We start from the raw sequence: 16518 nt of genomic DNA, 5'->3' as shown, positions 1-16518 counted from the left end.
GCCTGCAGGGGAGGGCACTTAGGGGCAATCAGGCCGGCAGGGGAGCAGTTAGGCATTGATCAGGCTGGCAGAGGAGTGGTTAGGGGGTGATCAGGCTGGCAGGCAGGAGTAGTTAGGGGCAAGCAGGCAGGCAGGCAGGTGAGTGGTTGGGAGCCAGCAGTCCTGGATTGTGAGAGGGATGTCTGACTGCCTGTTTAGGGGTCCCAGATTGGAGAGGGTGCAGGCTGGGCTGAAGGACACACCCTCCCCTGTGCACAAATTTTGTGCACTGGGCCTCTTGTTATAAATAAAACATTGTAGTTCTCAGAAGAACTGATGGGAATGAATATTTCCTCTGACTTGGTGCTGATGATCTGGGGATAGTATAATCTAGTTGAGTAGAGTGCTATTTGTTAAAGAATCAGGATATACCTTTTTTACAGAGAGTAAATTGGAAGAACTGTGTTGAGTTAGAACTGGATTGAAATTGACGCAACTTGTTATTTTTTTAAACTGCTAACACAGTTTATTAATTGCAATAGATATGATTTTTTTATGTGCTTCATTCAGTAAGACACGAGATGGGAATATTTTGCTTAAGAGTTTCCAGCTCTCTTTTGAACTAGCTTTTGTAGTCAATGACTTGGAGACTATAGCACAAAAAGCCTCCTCACCTTATTTATTTTTAAATCGCCACCTATCCCTTCAAAATCCCCTTTGTGGCAATATGCATTTTTGGTGGCTCTATCTGCTGAGGGCTGCTTTTTTCCAATCAGTGATAGATTTTAACTCTCACGTTCCACTCCTCCAGCCTCTGCTAGCTCCACTGAATTTTTGTTTTTATGCTCTAACTTCCTTTCCTTCTTTGCTTTTTGTTCTATATTGAACTGAATGATCTCTTCATTTTTCTTTGTGATGTATTTTAGCAGTGAATTACTCCTCCTGGCTAAGAACTTTATATCTTCCGTATCAATTGTGCTACTTTCCCCTGTCTGTTGAGAAGAGAATCTCTGTTGCTCCTGGCCTCCTCCTTCCCCCACGCCCCCAGCAGTGGCAAGAGCTCCACAATTTGTTATTGATCCTGGTAAAGTCTATTGACATCTCTGAGCCTCACTTGCTCACCTCATGCAGTGGTTTTGAGTATCAAAATGGAAATGCACTCCTTAAAATAAATAATACTTTATTTTTTGTTCTATCAGTGCCTAGAACAGTGATGGCCCATAGTAGGTATTTAATAAATATTTGTGGAACAAATATATAAGTGAATAACTTTTATTATACATTACTTACACATTAAAGCAAATAAGGCACTATTGTGTATTAAATGATTAATGGCAGTTAAACCAGATTTCTTAATTTCAAATCAGATACTCTTGGCATTACTAAAAATTGTATTGCTAAATTTACTTTGCTAAAAATGGTAAAGTACCATTAGTTAGTACTATCTTCATAAGAATGAACTGGGAAATGTAAGTTTTTTCACTAAATAGTCTGAGTATTTTCTCAATGTGTTCACTAAATATTTTCTAGGTATGGAACAATGAATGCTTTTATTGATTAAAAATAACTACTTCATAAATTGGGCATTTTTTTGCACAATTGGCTGGATTAGGGGTTATTATATGGACTTAACAGTTGAGAAAAATTAGAATTTGGAGAATTTAAGTAATTGACCATAACTATAGAACTAACAAGTAATGAAGTCTGACCTCCAGGATTTCAATACCTAACTTCACTTTCAGCTACATCATGAAACTTCACTTGAAAGGAAGGGGAACCTAATGGTAGAAGTAAAAGGAGATACATTTTGTTTAAAAATAGAGGGGTGAATTTGCTTTGAAACATAACTGAACTATGATTATCTTAGCCTAACAAAGAAATAACCTATTTCAACATCTATATAATAAAAGCCTAAGCAACCCTTACGGCAGAACGACCGGTCACTATGATGCACACTGACCACCAGGGGGCAGATGCTCAACGCAGGAGCTGCCCCCTGATGGTCAGTGTACTCCCACAGGGGGGGCACCGCTCAGCCAGAAGCTGGGCTTAGGGATGCAGTGGTAGTGGCGAGAGCCTCTCCTGCCTCCGAGGCAGCACTAAGGAGCAAGGAGCAGGAGGGCAGTAAGGAGCAGGGGTCCTGGACTGTGAGAGGGCGCAGGCTGGGCAGAGGATCCTCCCTCCCCCCCAGTGCATGAATTTCATGCACCGGGCCTCTAGTAGAAATATAAATGCCATTTTGTGCTAAATACCATTCAACTGTTTTCCCACCATGATAATATTTTATGTTTTTTAAAAAAGAGCTAGTTTAAAAGTGAGATACACTTCCTACATTATTATTTTTAAGTCTCACATCAACCCTGAAAAGTAGCTATTATGATTGCTGGTTTATAGATAGTGAAAGGGAGAGTCAAGGATGTTAAGTATGTACCAAGGCCACACAGCTAGTAAGTGGCAAAACTAGAATTCAAAGCCACGTAGGCAAGAGTCTAAACCTTTTAATATCCACTACCCACAGCCACACTCACCAGGCATTAATCCATGTGCTAAAATAAAGCCAGAATATGCTTCTTTTTAGCATAAAGTTTAGTACTTTCTCGTTACAAATATGGAAATAAATCAGCATGTACCTGTTTTTTATTCTGTTTCTACAGTGAGATAGTGTGTGCTCTGGTTGCTCTCACTAACTAGCCATCAATAAAATGCCAACCTGCAGATATCATTACTTTAGAATCTTGAGAGATAAAATATTTCTTGAGGCCAAATGGGAGCTGAAAATATTATCTGTTCTGATGAAGCAGATGAGTGGATAAAATAATCCAGTTAGTTTTCTTTCAAGCTGCAGTGAGACATTATTAAAGGATTAGTAAAATGGCAACCCTGAATAGCCAAGACATTTGTAGACTATAACTCTCATTGAATTACATGAAATTCTACAGTGTAGCCTTAATTAGAAAGGATTACTTACAGATATGACATCTGCAAGTAAATTTCAACCTTTTTTCATTTTCTTATTGTTTGAATATTTTAGCTATTGCATTTTGTAGTTGCTTATCATTCCTTCTCATTTTCCATAAAATCTAAGTAGCCCTTTCTTTTTTTGAGTTCCTTAGATTAGTTGAAACATTAAAGACAACATATTCTAAATTGAGAAAAAACTTTTCACCTGCAAAATTGGAGCTGATTCGAGCATTGGGACTTTCAGAACTGGGAATGAGATGCCCTCATTCACTTTGAGTGGATTAGCTTTGCTTTGGCATTATTTGCAATGAGTTGTAAACAAATACTTCTATATTATTTGAAATATGTTTAAATTATTTATGTTGGTATGAGAACTAGAAATAATTGGCCAAATCATTGTTGATAGATGCACAAGGACTCGGGTGTTTTAGTTATTTCTTGGTTGAGATCAGATTAACAATGATGTTATATACATATATATTTGAAGGTGTTTCTTTTGAATCATCTGATAAGCAGTTTTCCCTCTTATATAAACTTTCTGCTAGAATATAATCTACTCTACTGAGAAGTGTGATAGGATAAGTTCCAAAGTTTTTATATGACATATATTTGTACTTTCAGCTAAACAGAAGTGTGAAAAAAATGTGTATCTTGCCCTACTCTTTTTTGAAAGGAATTATACTACTAAATTCAGAGGATTAGTGTGTCTTGGTGGCATTTTGGCATAAGACTCCAATGCTGTTTTGTTTAGATAGTGCTGGGATACTGTCCACACCATCGCTTTGCAATAGAACTTTCTGCAGGGATGGAACTGTGCTATATCTGTCTGTCCAAAGAGTAGTCATATGTAGCTTTTGAATGCTTGAAAGAGGGGTAGTGTGACTGAAGAACTGGATGTTTCACTTAATTAACTAAACTTTAAATCATGTGGCTAGTGGCAACTTTATTAGACAGACTCAATTTGATTTCTTATTCACAAGTAGTATTTAGTAAGAATAAAATTATTTAAAATTTTTGAGCTAGAAAAAACATAGTAAGTGTATAAAGGTTCTCTCTGTCTCTGTGTAGTCAATTCTGTTAAAATGTTTTTGGAAAGGGGGCAGTATAATATTATGAAAAGGGAAGACTTGCATTCATTTTGCTATGCTTTTAAGCAGCTTGGGCAAATTATCTCTCTGGACCTTTCCTTGCCTATAAAATGAAGAATTTGTTAGTTTTCAAGTTTATATTTAACAATGGGACTCTTTTCTTAAATTAAAAACACACACCACTGAATAGAAACCAGAGGTGAAAGTTAGGGTTGGGATGGGATGGGATGGGATAGCAGAATCCTGTCCATCAAGCTATCCCTTTGTCTCTCAGCAATTTCTAAACTTCTCCACTACAGTACAGAGTTCAATTTGCAAAATACTGGGGTTGATGAAATCCAAAGTTTCTTTCAGCTCTGATAAAGTATGGTTTCAATAAGATTGCATATGGAGTTTTCTTTCTTTGATATCATCTTGGTAGCAATTAATCTCCAAAAGCCAGTCTTCACCTGTATTTTGACCCAACTCATTAAAGTTGAGTTTTCGAGTTACTCAGGTCATTCAATAGGGAGAGGTTTGTGTTCTAGTTCACCAAAAATGAAACTAAAACAAGAGCTTAATAGACATATAGCACATAAGGGCAGCTCCAAATAATTTTTGCATGCAAATTTTAAAAAATCCATTTATCCCTTTGTAAATAGTTTTATTATTTTTCTGGACTGACTTTCATAAAAGAAACTTTCAGTGCTGGAAATTGGTATTTTAGTGGCTTACTCTGGACTCTGTGTGTGCTCCAGAAACTCGTGCTTACCCTACCCTCCCTTCTAGAGAAAAGTAACTGATCTGTAATAGAGTTCTCACATGCATACAACTAGAACTTGGTAGAAAGTGGAGCGTTTCAGAGGGCTGGGTGAGTTTTTTCTTAATTGCAAGTTCTTAGTGTAAAATCATATTTGAGGGGCCAATAAGAGCACTTTCTTGGCAATCACAGGTCTGTGGTTCATAACACACTGAAGAGGAGCACAGTCGCTTGGCCAAGATGCTAAGGGGGTGAGGACTTGGGAGGAAAGGGAGATGCTTTAGTGAGGATTTATTTCTTTTGGGGTCTCCAGTATCCAAAAGCTAGGTGGAGTTCCAACTTTCAGTGAGGGTTGAGAAATATTGATCTAACCTAATATTTTCCTCTGTTCCTTGAGGAATTCAGGTTACCTACACGTGGCTTCTTTTTTTATTATTGATTTTGAGAAAGAGAGAGAGAGAGAGAGAGAGAGAGAGAGAGAGAGAGAGAGAGAGAGACATCGTTTTATCATTCTATTCATTTATGTATACAATGGCTGATTCTTGTATGTGCCCTGACTGGGGATCAAACCCACAACTTTGGCATGTTGGGATAACACTCTAACTGAGCTCCCTGGCCAGGGTCTATACTTGGCTTTTTGATAATATCTCCTTTCTTCATTGCAATTTTCCCTGTAGTGAGCATAACATTATAAATCAAGTTGCTGGCTTTTGTACTATTTTCTAGGTTGGGATTTCTGCAAAACAAGTCAGGGACATATGACTAGGCACTGCTCATTTTAATTTTGAATTTAATAATGTGGCTGTAAAAGCAAATCTGTATAAATTAAGTTACTCTCAGGTGTCTTGCTTAGATTTATATTTTCTCTTAAGAGCTTTAATTAAGGAAGTAACATTAGAAGAAGATAATTTTCAATAGTAAAGTTGATGCAAAAGGAGATCATTAGAATTATATCTATAATAATAAAAGTGTAATATGCTATTTAGATCAGACATCCTTCCAGACAACCTTCCAGACGAAGCCGGGGCTGTGAGGGAAGCCTGGATCTTGGGTTCCAGAGGGAAGCCCGGGTCCCAGGTGCCAGATGGAAGCTGGTGCTGGCAGCCGGGGGAAGGAAGGCCTACTCTTGCGCATTATGTCATTAGGAGTTTAATATATGTACAACAAAAAGATTCTTTATATTCAGATGTGCACTTCGGTTTATTTATCCTAAGAGCTCATCAACATTCCCATGCGTAAAGCAGTTGCTACAAAGATTAAAAGTATGTTTAGTTTTTGATAATGTGTCTGATTAAAGGCAGACATATTTTCTGACATCTGCCAGTTGCCTGTAGGTGTTACACACACACACACACACACACACACACACCATTTGTTTTGTTTCACTTTAACTGTAATATCATTTAAATAAATCCATAGGAAATAATAAATGGCATGAAAATAATGTTGGAGAAATGTAGGAATTCATTAAATTTGCTTAATTATTACTTTTTAATTCTCATCTTAGAATGTTTACCTAGTTGTTTTTTTAGTTGATGAGAGAGAGAAACATCGATATGAGCGAGAAACATCAATTAGTAGCCCCCCTGTGCGCCCCAACCAGGGATCAAACTGAAACCTGGGTATGTGCCCTGACTGGGAATTGAACCCACCACTTTTAGGTGTACGGGAAAATGCTCCAAACAACTGAGCCATACTGGCCAGGGCTATGTTTGCTTAATTAATTCATCATGTAAGAATTTAACAAAATGGATTCTTGGTGCCTGGCATTGGCCAAAGGGCTGAGAGGGGTACAATCCTGATCATCAGGAACTTGCAATCTAATTGGAGACATAAGTCAAAGCAGAAAAATTAAATAAATTTGGATGGAGTATGTGCTTTAATACCAGTCTGAATAGTAACTACAATAAGTACTATATCTCAGATAAGGGAGACATGCACAAAATAAGCTTCCTAAAAGATGTGAAAGTAGAAAGACTTACATTTTTTTTCCAGATCCAAATCAGAATCAGGTTCTTCCCCCCTCCCTTTACAATCTATCCTTCATAGAGCATTGTTTGGTGTGGGTGAGCTGATTTCTGAGTTTTCCCAAATTTAAAATGCATAGATTGTAATTTTAAAGAAATGGATTGGATTTTGTTTATTATGAGTTCAGCACAGATAGATATCTTGACTCCTAGTATGGAAAACTGGTAGTGAGTGATGGGGCTCAGATCCAGAGTCTTTGGGGAATCTCAAATTCTTTTAACCTGTGTGCTCTCAGGAGCTTAGAGACAGGTAGGCGGATACTTTGGCCCTCTCTAGGAACTTCCAGTTGCTCTTCCTGTCTTAACTCTGCTGGAGGATGTAACAACCTGAGGTGTCTAAATCACTTGTGAGGTATATTCCAAGTAATGAATAATGAACTTTTCCTTCACATTAGAGTGCTTATCCTACAAGGATGGTATAGTTACACATCACAGTTCTAAACCTGAAGAGGGAGAGATGAAATGTGGTGAAAAATGGCCCAAGTTTGAACCTACTAGGTTTTTGTGTGCTTGTTTGGAATGTGTCTTACATGGAAACATCATTTGTCATATGTGTCTTGGTGAAAAAGAGGATAGAAAACAATCGCTCTAGTGTAAAGACAGCTATTTCTCTCTGTTCTACTCTTTCCTTATTGGGAAAGAAAGGTTTTTTATTTTTTGTCTGGGTCTCAAAACCATTTTTGGTGGCTGGTCAAAATTGCTTTCCTTTCAGCCACTTGAATGCCAATTCAATTAGACCCTCACTTTGCCGGGTACCTAAACTAACCCTAATTATAAAAAACTGCCTAAGATGCCCTCGGTGTTTAACACCACCCTCCAATTCTAATAAATTCTTACCTTTTTTTCTCTCCTGAAGGTCTCTATCTTTATTTAAAAACAAGTTTGCCTCTTTATTTTCACTCTGTGGCTTTTATTTTGACTCCTCATCTCAGAATCAACTTCTTGCCCATCATCTCAAATAAATATTAGAGTATCTGCCAGCTAATTACATTTCAATCCCTCCAGCCTCAGATGGCTTGGGACTTCTCAAATCTCTTTTGATTTTGGGAAAGGATTTTAAAAATGTTTTTGCTGCAATTATTTAATGATTCAACATTTGCGGAAACTTAAACTTCAGTGGAGCAAATAGCCTCAACATAAGTCTAATTAAGCTTCATGTTACCCTAGTGAAGTAGGGAGAACAAGTGAGCAGGGAAGCTGCAATCATTTCCTCTGAAGCCCAATTAGAAACAAAGTTTTAAAATGTTAAACCAGTACTAATCTGCATGACTGCTTGGGGTTTCATTTGAGAAAGAATTGTAGCTGCTAATATTATCACTAAAATATGTGGATCTATTTCCATAATCAGAGCCCTATGATACGACCATAGATTTAAATGTGGCTTTGGTGCTTATGTGATTTCCAATACATTGTCTGGTACTGTCCTCTATTGTGGAACCCAATCATGGACAACCTGTCAGAGGACTGTTTTCTATAAATTTCAGGTGAACCAATATCTGTAGATATCTTAAGACTAAAGAAGAGTTGATGGATACACCACAATTAAACTTGCCTTGTGAATTGAAGAATGGGGAAAAGGATAATGAACATGTTGAAATGACATTACATGTTTTATGCATGAAAATTTGTAATTAAAAAAGATCCTGAAGGTAAATTTGTGTATACTAATATAATGATTTCAAAAAGGCAGAATGTGTTATTAACTATCTACAGGGCATATTTCCCAAGTGGAAAATTTGGCTCTTTTGCTTCCTCAAGAGTTTATCAGAAACCAGAGATTGAGAACCTCAGCAAACCATACTTGTTAGGAACTTTGTTTATAATGACCAACTATGTGCATATTATACAAATCAGTTCACCTTCAATATATAATTTTATAATATTGTTTTATAAATAACTTCAATTTCAGTTTCTCAACTACACATTAACATTTGCCAAAAATTCCCCAGTTTTACAAGGAATCCTTTGAGATCTTTAACAATTCAATAGTTACTTGTCCAAAGCAGCTCAAGTTTGCATATAGCTATTACAGCCATGGCCATCTTAGGATTTAATAATAATAATTTACATTTGCAAAATATATCAATCACATCACATTTATAACCTTTTAAAATAATTTGATCCTCAAAATAATTCTGCAATGTAGGAATAAATATTGTTACTATTTTACAAATGAGGGAAATAGAGGCAAATGACATGTTCTAGAGACTTTCATTTTTTGGTTATGAGTAATGGCTAGTTACCAATAATCTATTAAAGGAGTTATTAAAGTTGACTAAAATTTAGCTATCATAAAGGAAAATTAATAGGTAACTAGAGAACTCTAATGCAGTATATTTCTGGTTAAAGAGTCTGGCTACTATGTAGTTCTTGGCAAGCTGACAAAACTCCTATTGCACTTGTTCCCATGTAGATAGCTGTAATGAACACAATATCTAGGAGAAACATTTATCTCTATATCACCCGCTTTCTTGAGTATGGTTTTTAGTTGGTGCTATTTTGCTTTATAATTATAAACTACTATTAGAATATTGTTAGTTGTTTGATTAACCTTCCATTATAGAGTGTTGCATATTTGTAACAACTGTAACCTTGGCCCTTACTTTTCATCATAATAAAAGCATATACAAGGAAGAAATTAAATTTGGTATTACAGTAATATCTGAAATATTACATTGAGGCAAATAACCAATTATCATTATTGTCTAAAAGGTATGGATAAAAAAATAATTATTCAAACTATTATCCACAAATACCACAAGATATGAATGAGGAAGAGGGAGAAAGAAGCCCAGGAGTAAATAAATTTGGCATTAAAGAAATGATGCTAAATTTTGTTGTTGTTAATTCTTATCTGAGGATATTTTTTCCATTGATTTTTAGAGAGAGTGGAAGGGAAGGGGAAAGATGCAGAGAGAAACATTGATGTGAGGGAGACACATTGATTGGATGTCTCGTTAAGTGCCCTTGACTAGAATTGAAGTAGCAACCCTTCAGTCTGAGGGCTGACTAGGACTAGAGAAAAACTGGCTAGGGCTAACCTTTGAGGAATTATGTTACTGAAGTAGTATATCTGCTTATAGTTAATCAGGCATATTACCTATAGTTAATAGTTTGTAAGAAAAAGTACAGATCTTCTTTAAGTAAACAGTTAAACAATTATGAGTAGGTTGTCAAAGAGTGAAGGAAAGAGTTTCTCTTGGTGACAACTGGTTGAAGATCACCGAGGGACTGCATCAGTGGCATCAAAGCAGCAATGTATCCATGGCATCAGTGCATCAAGGGTATCAATGCACGGGTGGAATGAACACATCAACACGTTATTGGCATCAGTGCATCAATGTTGCATCCACCCTGTCAGTGGAATGGTCACAGAAGGAAGGAAGGTTTTGAGTTAATTTATATAAAGTAAATTTTATTCACATTAAGGAATACAACGCATTTAAAAGCTTTGGATAATACGGCTATGTGAAACCTTGAAATAGGTGTCTTGCTTCTAGGCCTTTGAACATATAGTTTCTCTGCCTTAAACCCTCTTCATCTCTGTATTCCTCTTTGGCCAGCCCCTACTCCTCATTTTATAAGTCTCAGCTTAACGTATTCTCCTTGAAGCTTTCCTGACCCCTCAAGTATGGAATAAGTGCTCCTTTTAGGCACTGCTAAAGCAGATTGGACCTCCCCCATCATTCTCTGTACAGTCTTCCCAATACATTGCTTTGTATTCTAATTGCCTGTTAACTTGTCTGTTTTCCTGACTAGACTATAAATTCCTGAAGGCTTCAATGCATTTCTATTTCATGTATTATTTTACCTCCAGGCACACAGTAGTCTTCAAGAAATATTTATTGAATCAATACATTTATTTAAGTTACATTTACTCTAAATAGTGTGTTATGATTTTGGTGAAAAAAAGTTAAGTTAGAGTATAATAACTTTTTAAAGTTGATATAAATATTTTTAACTGACACTTTGCACCATGATATTCCTGCAATGAATTATCTTATATACTAATGAATTAATAAGCACACTATGAAAAATCAAACTAATATTTATTCTATTTATCATATCTATAGGTATGATTGACTAATGTATTGATAGCCAATTATATTCAGTGGTTTCTAGAATATACTCTTCTATTATGTACTTACAGTATTATCCTATCTAATAAAAGAGTAATATACAGATTGATCATCACTGCAACACACAATATAGCTGCCCCCATGTGGTCTAAGATCCTGCCCCCATGTGGACACAAGATGGCCACCACAAGATGGCCAGCAGGGGAGGGCAGTTGGGAGGGACCCAGCCTGCAAGGGAGGGCAGTTGTAAGGGACCAGGCCTGCAAGGGAGGGCAGTTGAGAGGGACCAGGCTTGCAAGGGAGGGCAGTTGGAGGTGATCAACCCTGCAGGAGAGGGCAGTTAGGGCTGACCAGGCTGGCAGAGGAGGGAAGTTGGTAGCAAACAGGCTGGCAGGGGAGCAGTTAAGCATCAACCAGGCTGGCAGCGGAGTGGTTAGGGGGTGATCAGGCTGGCAGGCAGAAGCGGTTAGGGGCAATCAGGAAGGCAGGCAGGCAAGCAGTTGGGAGCCAGCAGTCCTGGATTGTGAGAGGGATGTCCGACTGCCCGTTTAGGCCCGATCCCACCAGGATCGGGCCTAAACGGGCAGTCGGACATCCCTCCAGGAGTCCCAGATTGGAGAGGGTACAGGCTGGGCTGAGGGACAACCCCCCGCCGTGCACGAATTTCGTGCACCGGGCTTCTAGTACTTTTATAATAATAGATTAAAGTATTATATTTCATATTTAATTATGAAAACTGAGATATATTTTGGTAAATATGGTATCAGCAGTATAGAAAAATCCAATACTGATACTGGTATAATATCAGTATGGACCCTGTTGGATTACTGAGTTTTTACTGAAGTTTGCCAAAGGGTGGGTTTCTAGTAGGTAGCAGAACCCAGATTGGAAGGTCAGCCAAGCTGGTCAGCCAAGGTTATTTTACTGTTTTATACAGTTTTCCTGCTCTAATATGGCTCCTTGGAGAAGTTATTGACTAACTGTGCTGATGAAAACCAGATATTAAACAAAGGATACTATTTTGGGACAGAAAAGTACAATACTGTAACATATAATATAAAGCAAGTAAAATATATAAAATTTTTTTATAGTTATCAGAGTGTGGTTCTTAGCTAGCAAAAAATCCAATTGCCCTTTATTCTTTTAAAGTGGTGTCTTGAGAGTGTTTTACTTCCTTTAAATGAGTTTATTATATTATTGGTGAAATAATGAATGTTGCTCTCCTTCCTCATTTAGAGCCTGAGTCATGATCATGTTTTCTCTTTCAGTGAGATTATTACAGGATAAAGGCCAAATGAATGTCAGGAAAAACAAGACATCAATAAATAGAATTTCTAGAATTTTGTATCACGAAGTAAACAGATGCTTCATTCATTCATTCATTCATTTATTTTTAACAGATGCATTTTAAACAACACGAGTTCATGGTGTTGAGGCAAAGAAGGGTAAATGGTTGGGGAGAGGGGTGAATTGAAAATATGGAAGGTGGAATGAACATAAAGTTCTCTTTTTTCTTTTCTTCTGCACTGTGATCAGAATTTGATTCTCACTTCTCTTTTCTGGTTACTGACTCTTGCAGGTCAGAAAGGGAGAGGGAGAGCTTTGATGAGCCAGGTCTTTACAAAGTACTTTACTAAAATGTGTTTTTGTCTAAGTCTGAGAGCAGAGTCTGAGACATACTTGTGTGTGAGCAAAGGAATGGGGGAAAACCGATTCATAGGCCCATCATCAGGCTGTTTAGCACTGTAGACAGCTGAAGCTGGATCCTACTGGACCTCCTGAAGAGCTGTGTAGAATGCACCTTTGAATTAGCCATCTGGCTGACAGAGGGAGGTGGCATTTATTCACCGGCTCTCTCATGGACTGTAATTCACCCAGTCTTCCAGATTAGCCATGTAGGAGTGCCACAGTTTAAGAAAAGCCCTGGGTCATAAAGGAAGAGCTGACTGGTAGAGTGGCGAGGAGGAGCAGCAGGACCCACTCCACGGGCATGCAACACATGCAACCACCGGGCTCTGCTTGGCTTATTTTACTCATGTCATTGCCTTGATATTCTTCATACATTTTGAACAACGGGCCTTTTGTTTCCGTTTTATACTGTTGTCATTTTTTTTTAATTTTACAATTTTAAGGAAAAGAGGTCAGTGACTAGTCAGGTATTACATATTTTAAAAATTCTTGTGGCATAGCAGTTGAAAATTGCTGCCATAGAAGTTAGTCAGAGGTGCCCAGAAGAAAGAAACATCTAGTACATATTTTTAAATTAAAATTATATATTTAGTTTTCTAGGTGAGAGTACATTTAACTCCTGTCTGACCTCTGTGTGGAGAGAAAGGAAGTGCAATAAGGGTACAACATGGTGTAGCCAATTTGTTGGCCAGGGTTCACATGATTGGCTGATTCCAAATCCACATGCAGTGTGAGAGGCTTATCCCCACCTGGCCTCTCTCTGAATCACCATGACCAGCTCCCAGTTGACTCCCCACTGGAGTGGTGCAATGGACAGGGTGTGGACAATCATGGGGAAGTTGTTACTGTTTAGCATCACTCACCATCCAAAACCTAAAGTTATTATTATTATTTAAAATATATTTTTATTGATTTCAGAGAGGAAGTTATTACAAGTAGAGAGAGAGATAGAAACATCAATGATGAGAGAGAATCATTGATCGGCTGCCTCCTGTACCCCCCCTACTAGGGATTGAGCCCGCTAACCAGGGAATGTGCCCTTGAACCGAATCAAACCTGGGACCCTTCAGTCCGCAGACTGATGCTCTATCCACTGAGCCAAACTGGCTAGGGTGAAGCAGAGTTATTTTTCTCACTTTTAAGTTTCCCTATGAAAATTTCACACAAGTCATCTGGGCGTGGCTGACTTCATTGAATAGTGAGGATAATGACATGTAGGTTATGCTTGATGGGACACTAGGTCTGGTTTGCCAGTGATAGCCCTGTTTTATATGTCCTGACATTGCATAATTATTAATGGCACCCCTTTTTATTTTCAAAGGGCCCAAGTTTGGGTCATAAATTATGTGGTTGCCCTAGGTATACTACAACTTCAGGCAACAGATTACTAAACAAATTAAACTCTGGCTTCCCTGTTCTCAAAGGAGCCTTATATGACAACATGTCTCCACTTTCCCCCTATATGTGAGGGACTCTCTCCCTTTCTCCTCCAGTCTTTTCCTCCTTTTCCTTCGCTGTCCCCAATTCCTATTTATGTCTCTGTCCCCAAATGTCTAAGGCCTGAGTTTGGAGGTAGGGGCTGCCCACATCTCTGACTTTTGGTCATCTCCTTGGTGTTTCTGAAAGATATCCAATCCTAAAGTCACAGATGAAGGAAACTCAGTAGAGTGATGGAGTAAAATTTCCCACAAGAAAGCAGAAAATCTAGCCTTGAAGATAGCACAAAAGAATTACAAGTAGAGTTGTGTCTGTCTTGAATCACTCAAGCTTATGAAAAACATGAATAAAAATCCGTGTTCTTCAATTTTTTTTTTTTGCAATTACAGGGATGTCCTAATGAGGAAGCAGGTAGGAAATTATGTTCAAAGAAAGCTGCCTAAAGCTCCATCTTCAACAGTGTTTAGGAAATTTTTGAGTGGTGTGGAATTAAAAAGTTATATCACCTTCATTGTTATTCCAAACAGATGTGAATTAAATTTTGATTTCTGGAATTATAGTGTTACATGGCTAACATAATTGAATAATGGCTTACCTCTAGATCAGGGGTGGGGAATGTCTGGCCCAGAGGCCATATAAGGCCCACAAAATCATTTGGTCTGGCTCTGCCAAGGCATTAGGGGTGAGTTAATTAAATGTTTGGCCAAATACAGCAGGCTAATTTTTAAGTTGATAATTTTGTATGGGCCACGAATGATGCTATAAGTATCCAAATGGCCCTTGGCAGAAAAAAGGTTCCCCACCCCTGGTCAAGATGTTCTGGCGTTTTTTTGCAACAAGTTGTATATATAAGTGAGTGAATACAGGGAATAAAGACTCAGAGAGGAGAAATAAAACAAACATTTTTATGATTGATACGAAGCTAAAAATAAACACTATGCCTCATTTATACATATAGTGATACACATTTCTTTTTGAAAGGAAGAATCCCAAAGCCTTCTGAAAATGTAATTTTTTATTTAAAGATAAAAAAGTTATTTTTCTATGCTATGAAAAAATATTTACAATAAAAGCATTGCTTCCAAATGTATTTTCTTTTGAAGATGTTCTTTTTATTTGGAAATCTAGATCTTTAAAGATTTTCTGGTTTAACTATACTTAGATATAATGGTTGTAAGTGGCACTCATGGTACCCCACTCAGTGAATCAGTATAGGGTATGATGAGTGGGAATTCTGAGGCTGAGATTTTCTGTTGGCAACAGATCCAGAGACAGAGAAGCATTGACCAGACCATCAAACCTCAGAGGGAAGGTAGGGAAGGGTGTGGGTAAGGGGGAGAGATCAACCAAAGGACTTGTATACATGCATATAAGCCTAACCAATGGACACAGACAACAGGGGGTTGAGGGCATGAGTGGGGGTGGGGTGGGGGGGCAATGGGGGGATAAGGACACATATGTAATACCTTAATTAATGAAGGGGAAAAAAAGAATGCTGCTGAACCACTTCGCTACCTTTACAGAGCCATTAAATGGGATCTTTAAAGGAAGTTCATAAATAAACTGCCAAAAAATAAAAAAAAAATAAACAGTACACATTATAGATTGTTTCTTGTACTCCTCTAGCATTTTCATTATTCAAAACACTGGGGAATTAGGTAACTAACTTTCCTGAGTTGTCCTAGAACCTTATGTATTTGGGGACAAGAACAAAACAGTATATTTTTGGGAGATAGAACACTAATCTAATCATACTTTGTCTATCTCAGTAGGCATCTTCCTGAATAACTGTATCTAAGCCAAATCACATAAAATGTGCTAAATTTAGTTCATTACAGGTGTTGGGTACGTGTTTATTGTGTTATTCTTTATACTTCTCTGAAGTTTAAAAAATTTCAAACTGAAAAAGGGAAAAGTGTTAATTTATATTTTCTGTGAATTATTCTGTTAATCCAGGTCTGTCCAGAAGCAGACACCAAGATAGGATCAATTGTGCAGGAGTAACTTAGGTTAGACCAAAAAAAAAAAAAAAAAAAAAAAAAAAGACCAGTCAACCCACAACATTCTGAGAAATATTAAGTCATTGTTTCTTTAAGCCACAAAGTTTTAGGTGGTTGTCAAGTGGTAGATAGTGTCAAGGTGAGATGAATAAGAGTTCCTTGTGTGAGCACACAAGTTCCTAGTGTACCTCTCACCGAGGGTGTTGTGCTTTGAACTAAAACCCAATAGGTAATGCATATTTGTAAATGAATTAAATTTTGTTTTTATGAAGAGTAGCAAACTAATCTTATTTAATGATAGTGTGATCCTAAAATGGGGCATCTAAATTAAATAATTTAAAATTTCAAAGAACTTAGAATAATAAATTCTTTAAGTGCATCTTACAGTGAACACATTTAGAAAGTAAATAAGATTTCCTTAATCTATAAATTTTGTAGTGTACTTTTTAAATTGCCCTCATTAGTTGGGCTGAAATTGTTCAACAATAGATGTGAAGAATGGGCATATTTGACAGAGGA

This window comes from Cnephaeus nilssonii (genome assembly GCF_951640355.1).
Source record: "Cnephaeus nilssonii genome assembly, chromosome: 11".
Lineage (NCBI taxonomy): Eukaryota > Metazoa > Chordata > Mammalia > Chiroptera > Vespertilionidae > Cnephaeus > Cnephaeus nilssonii.
The sequence above is the reverse complement of the archived record's forward strand: the minus strand, read 5'-3'. Positions refer to the sequence as shown.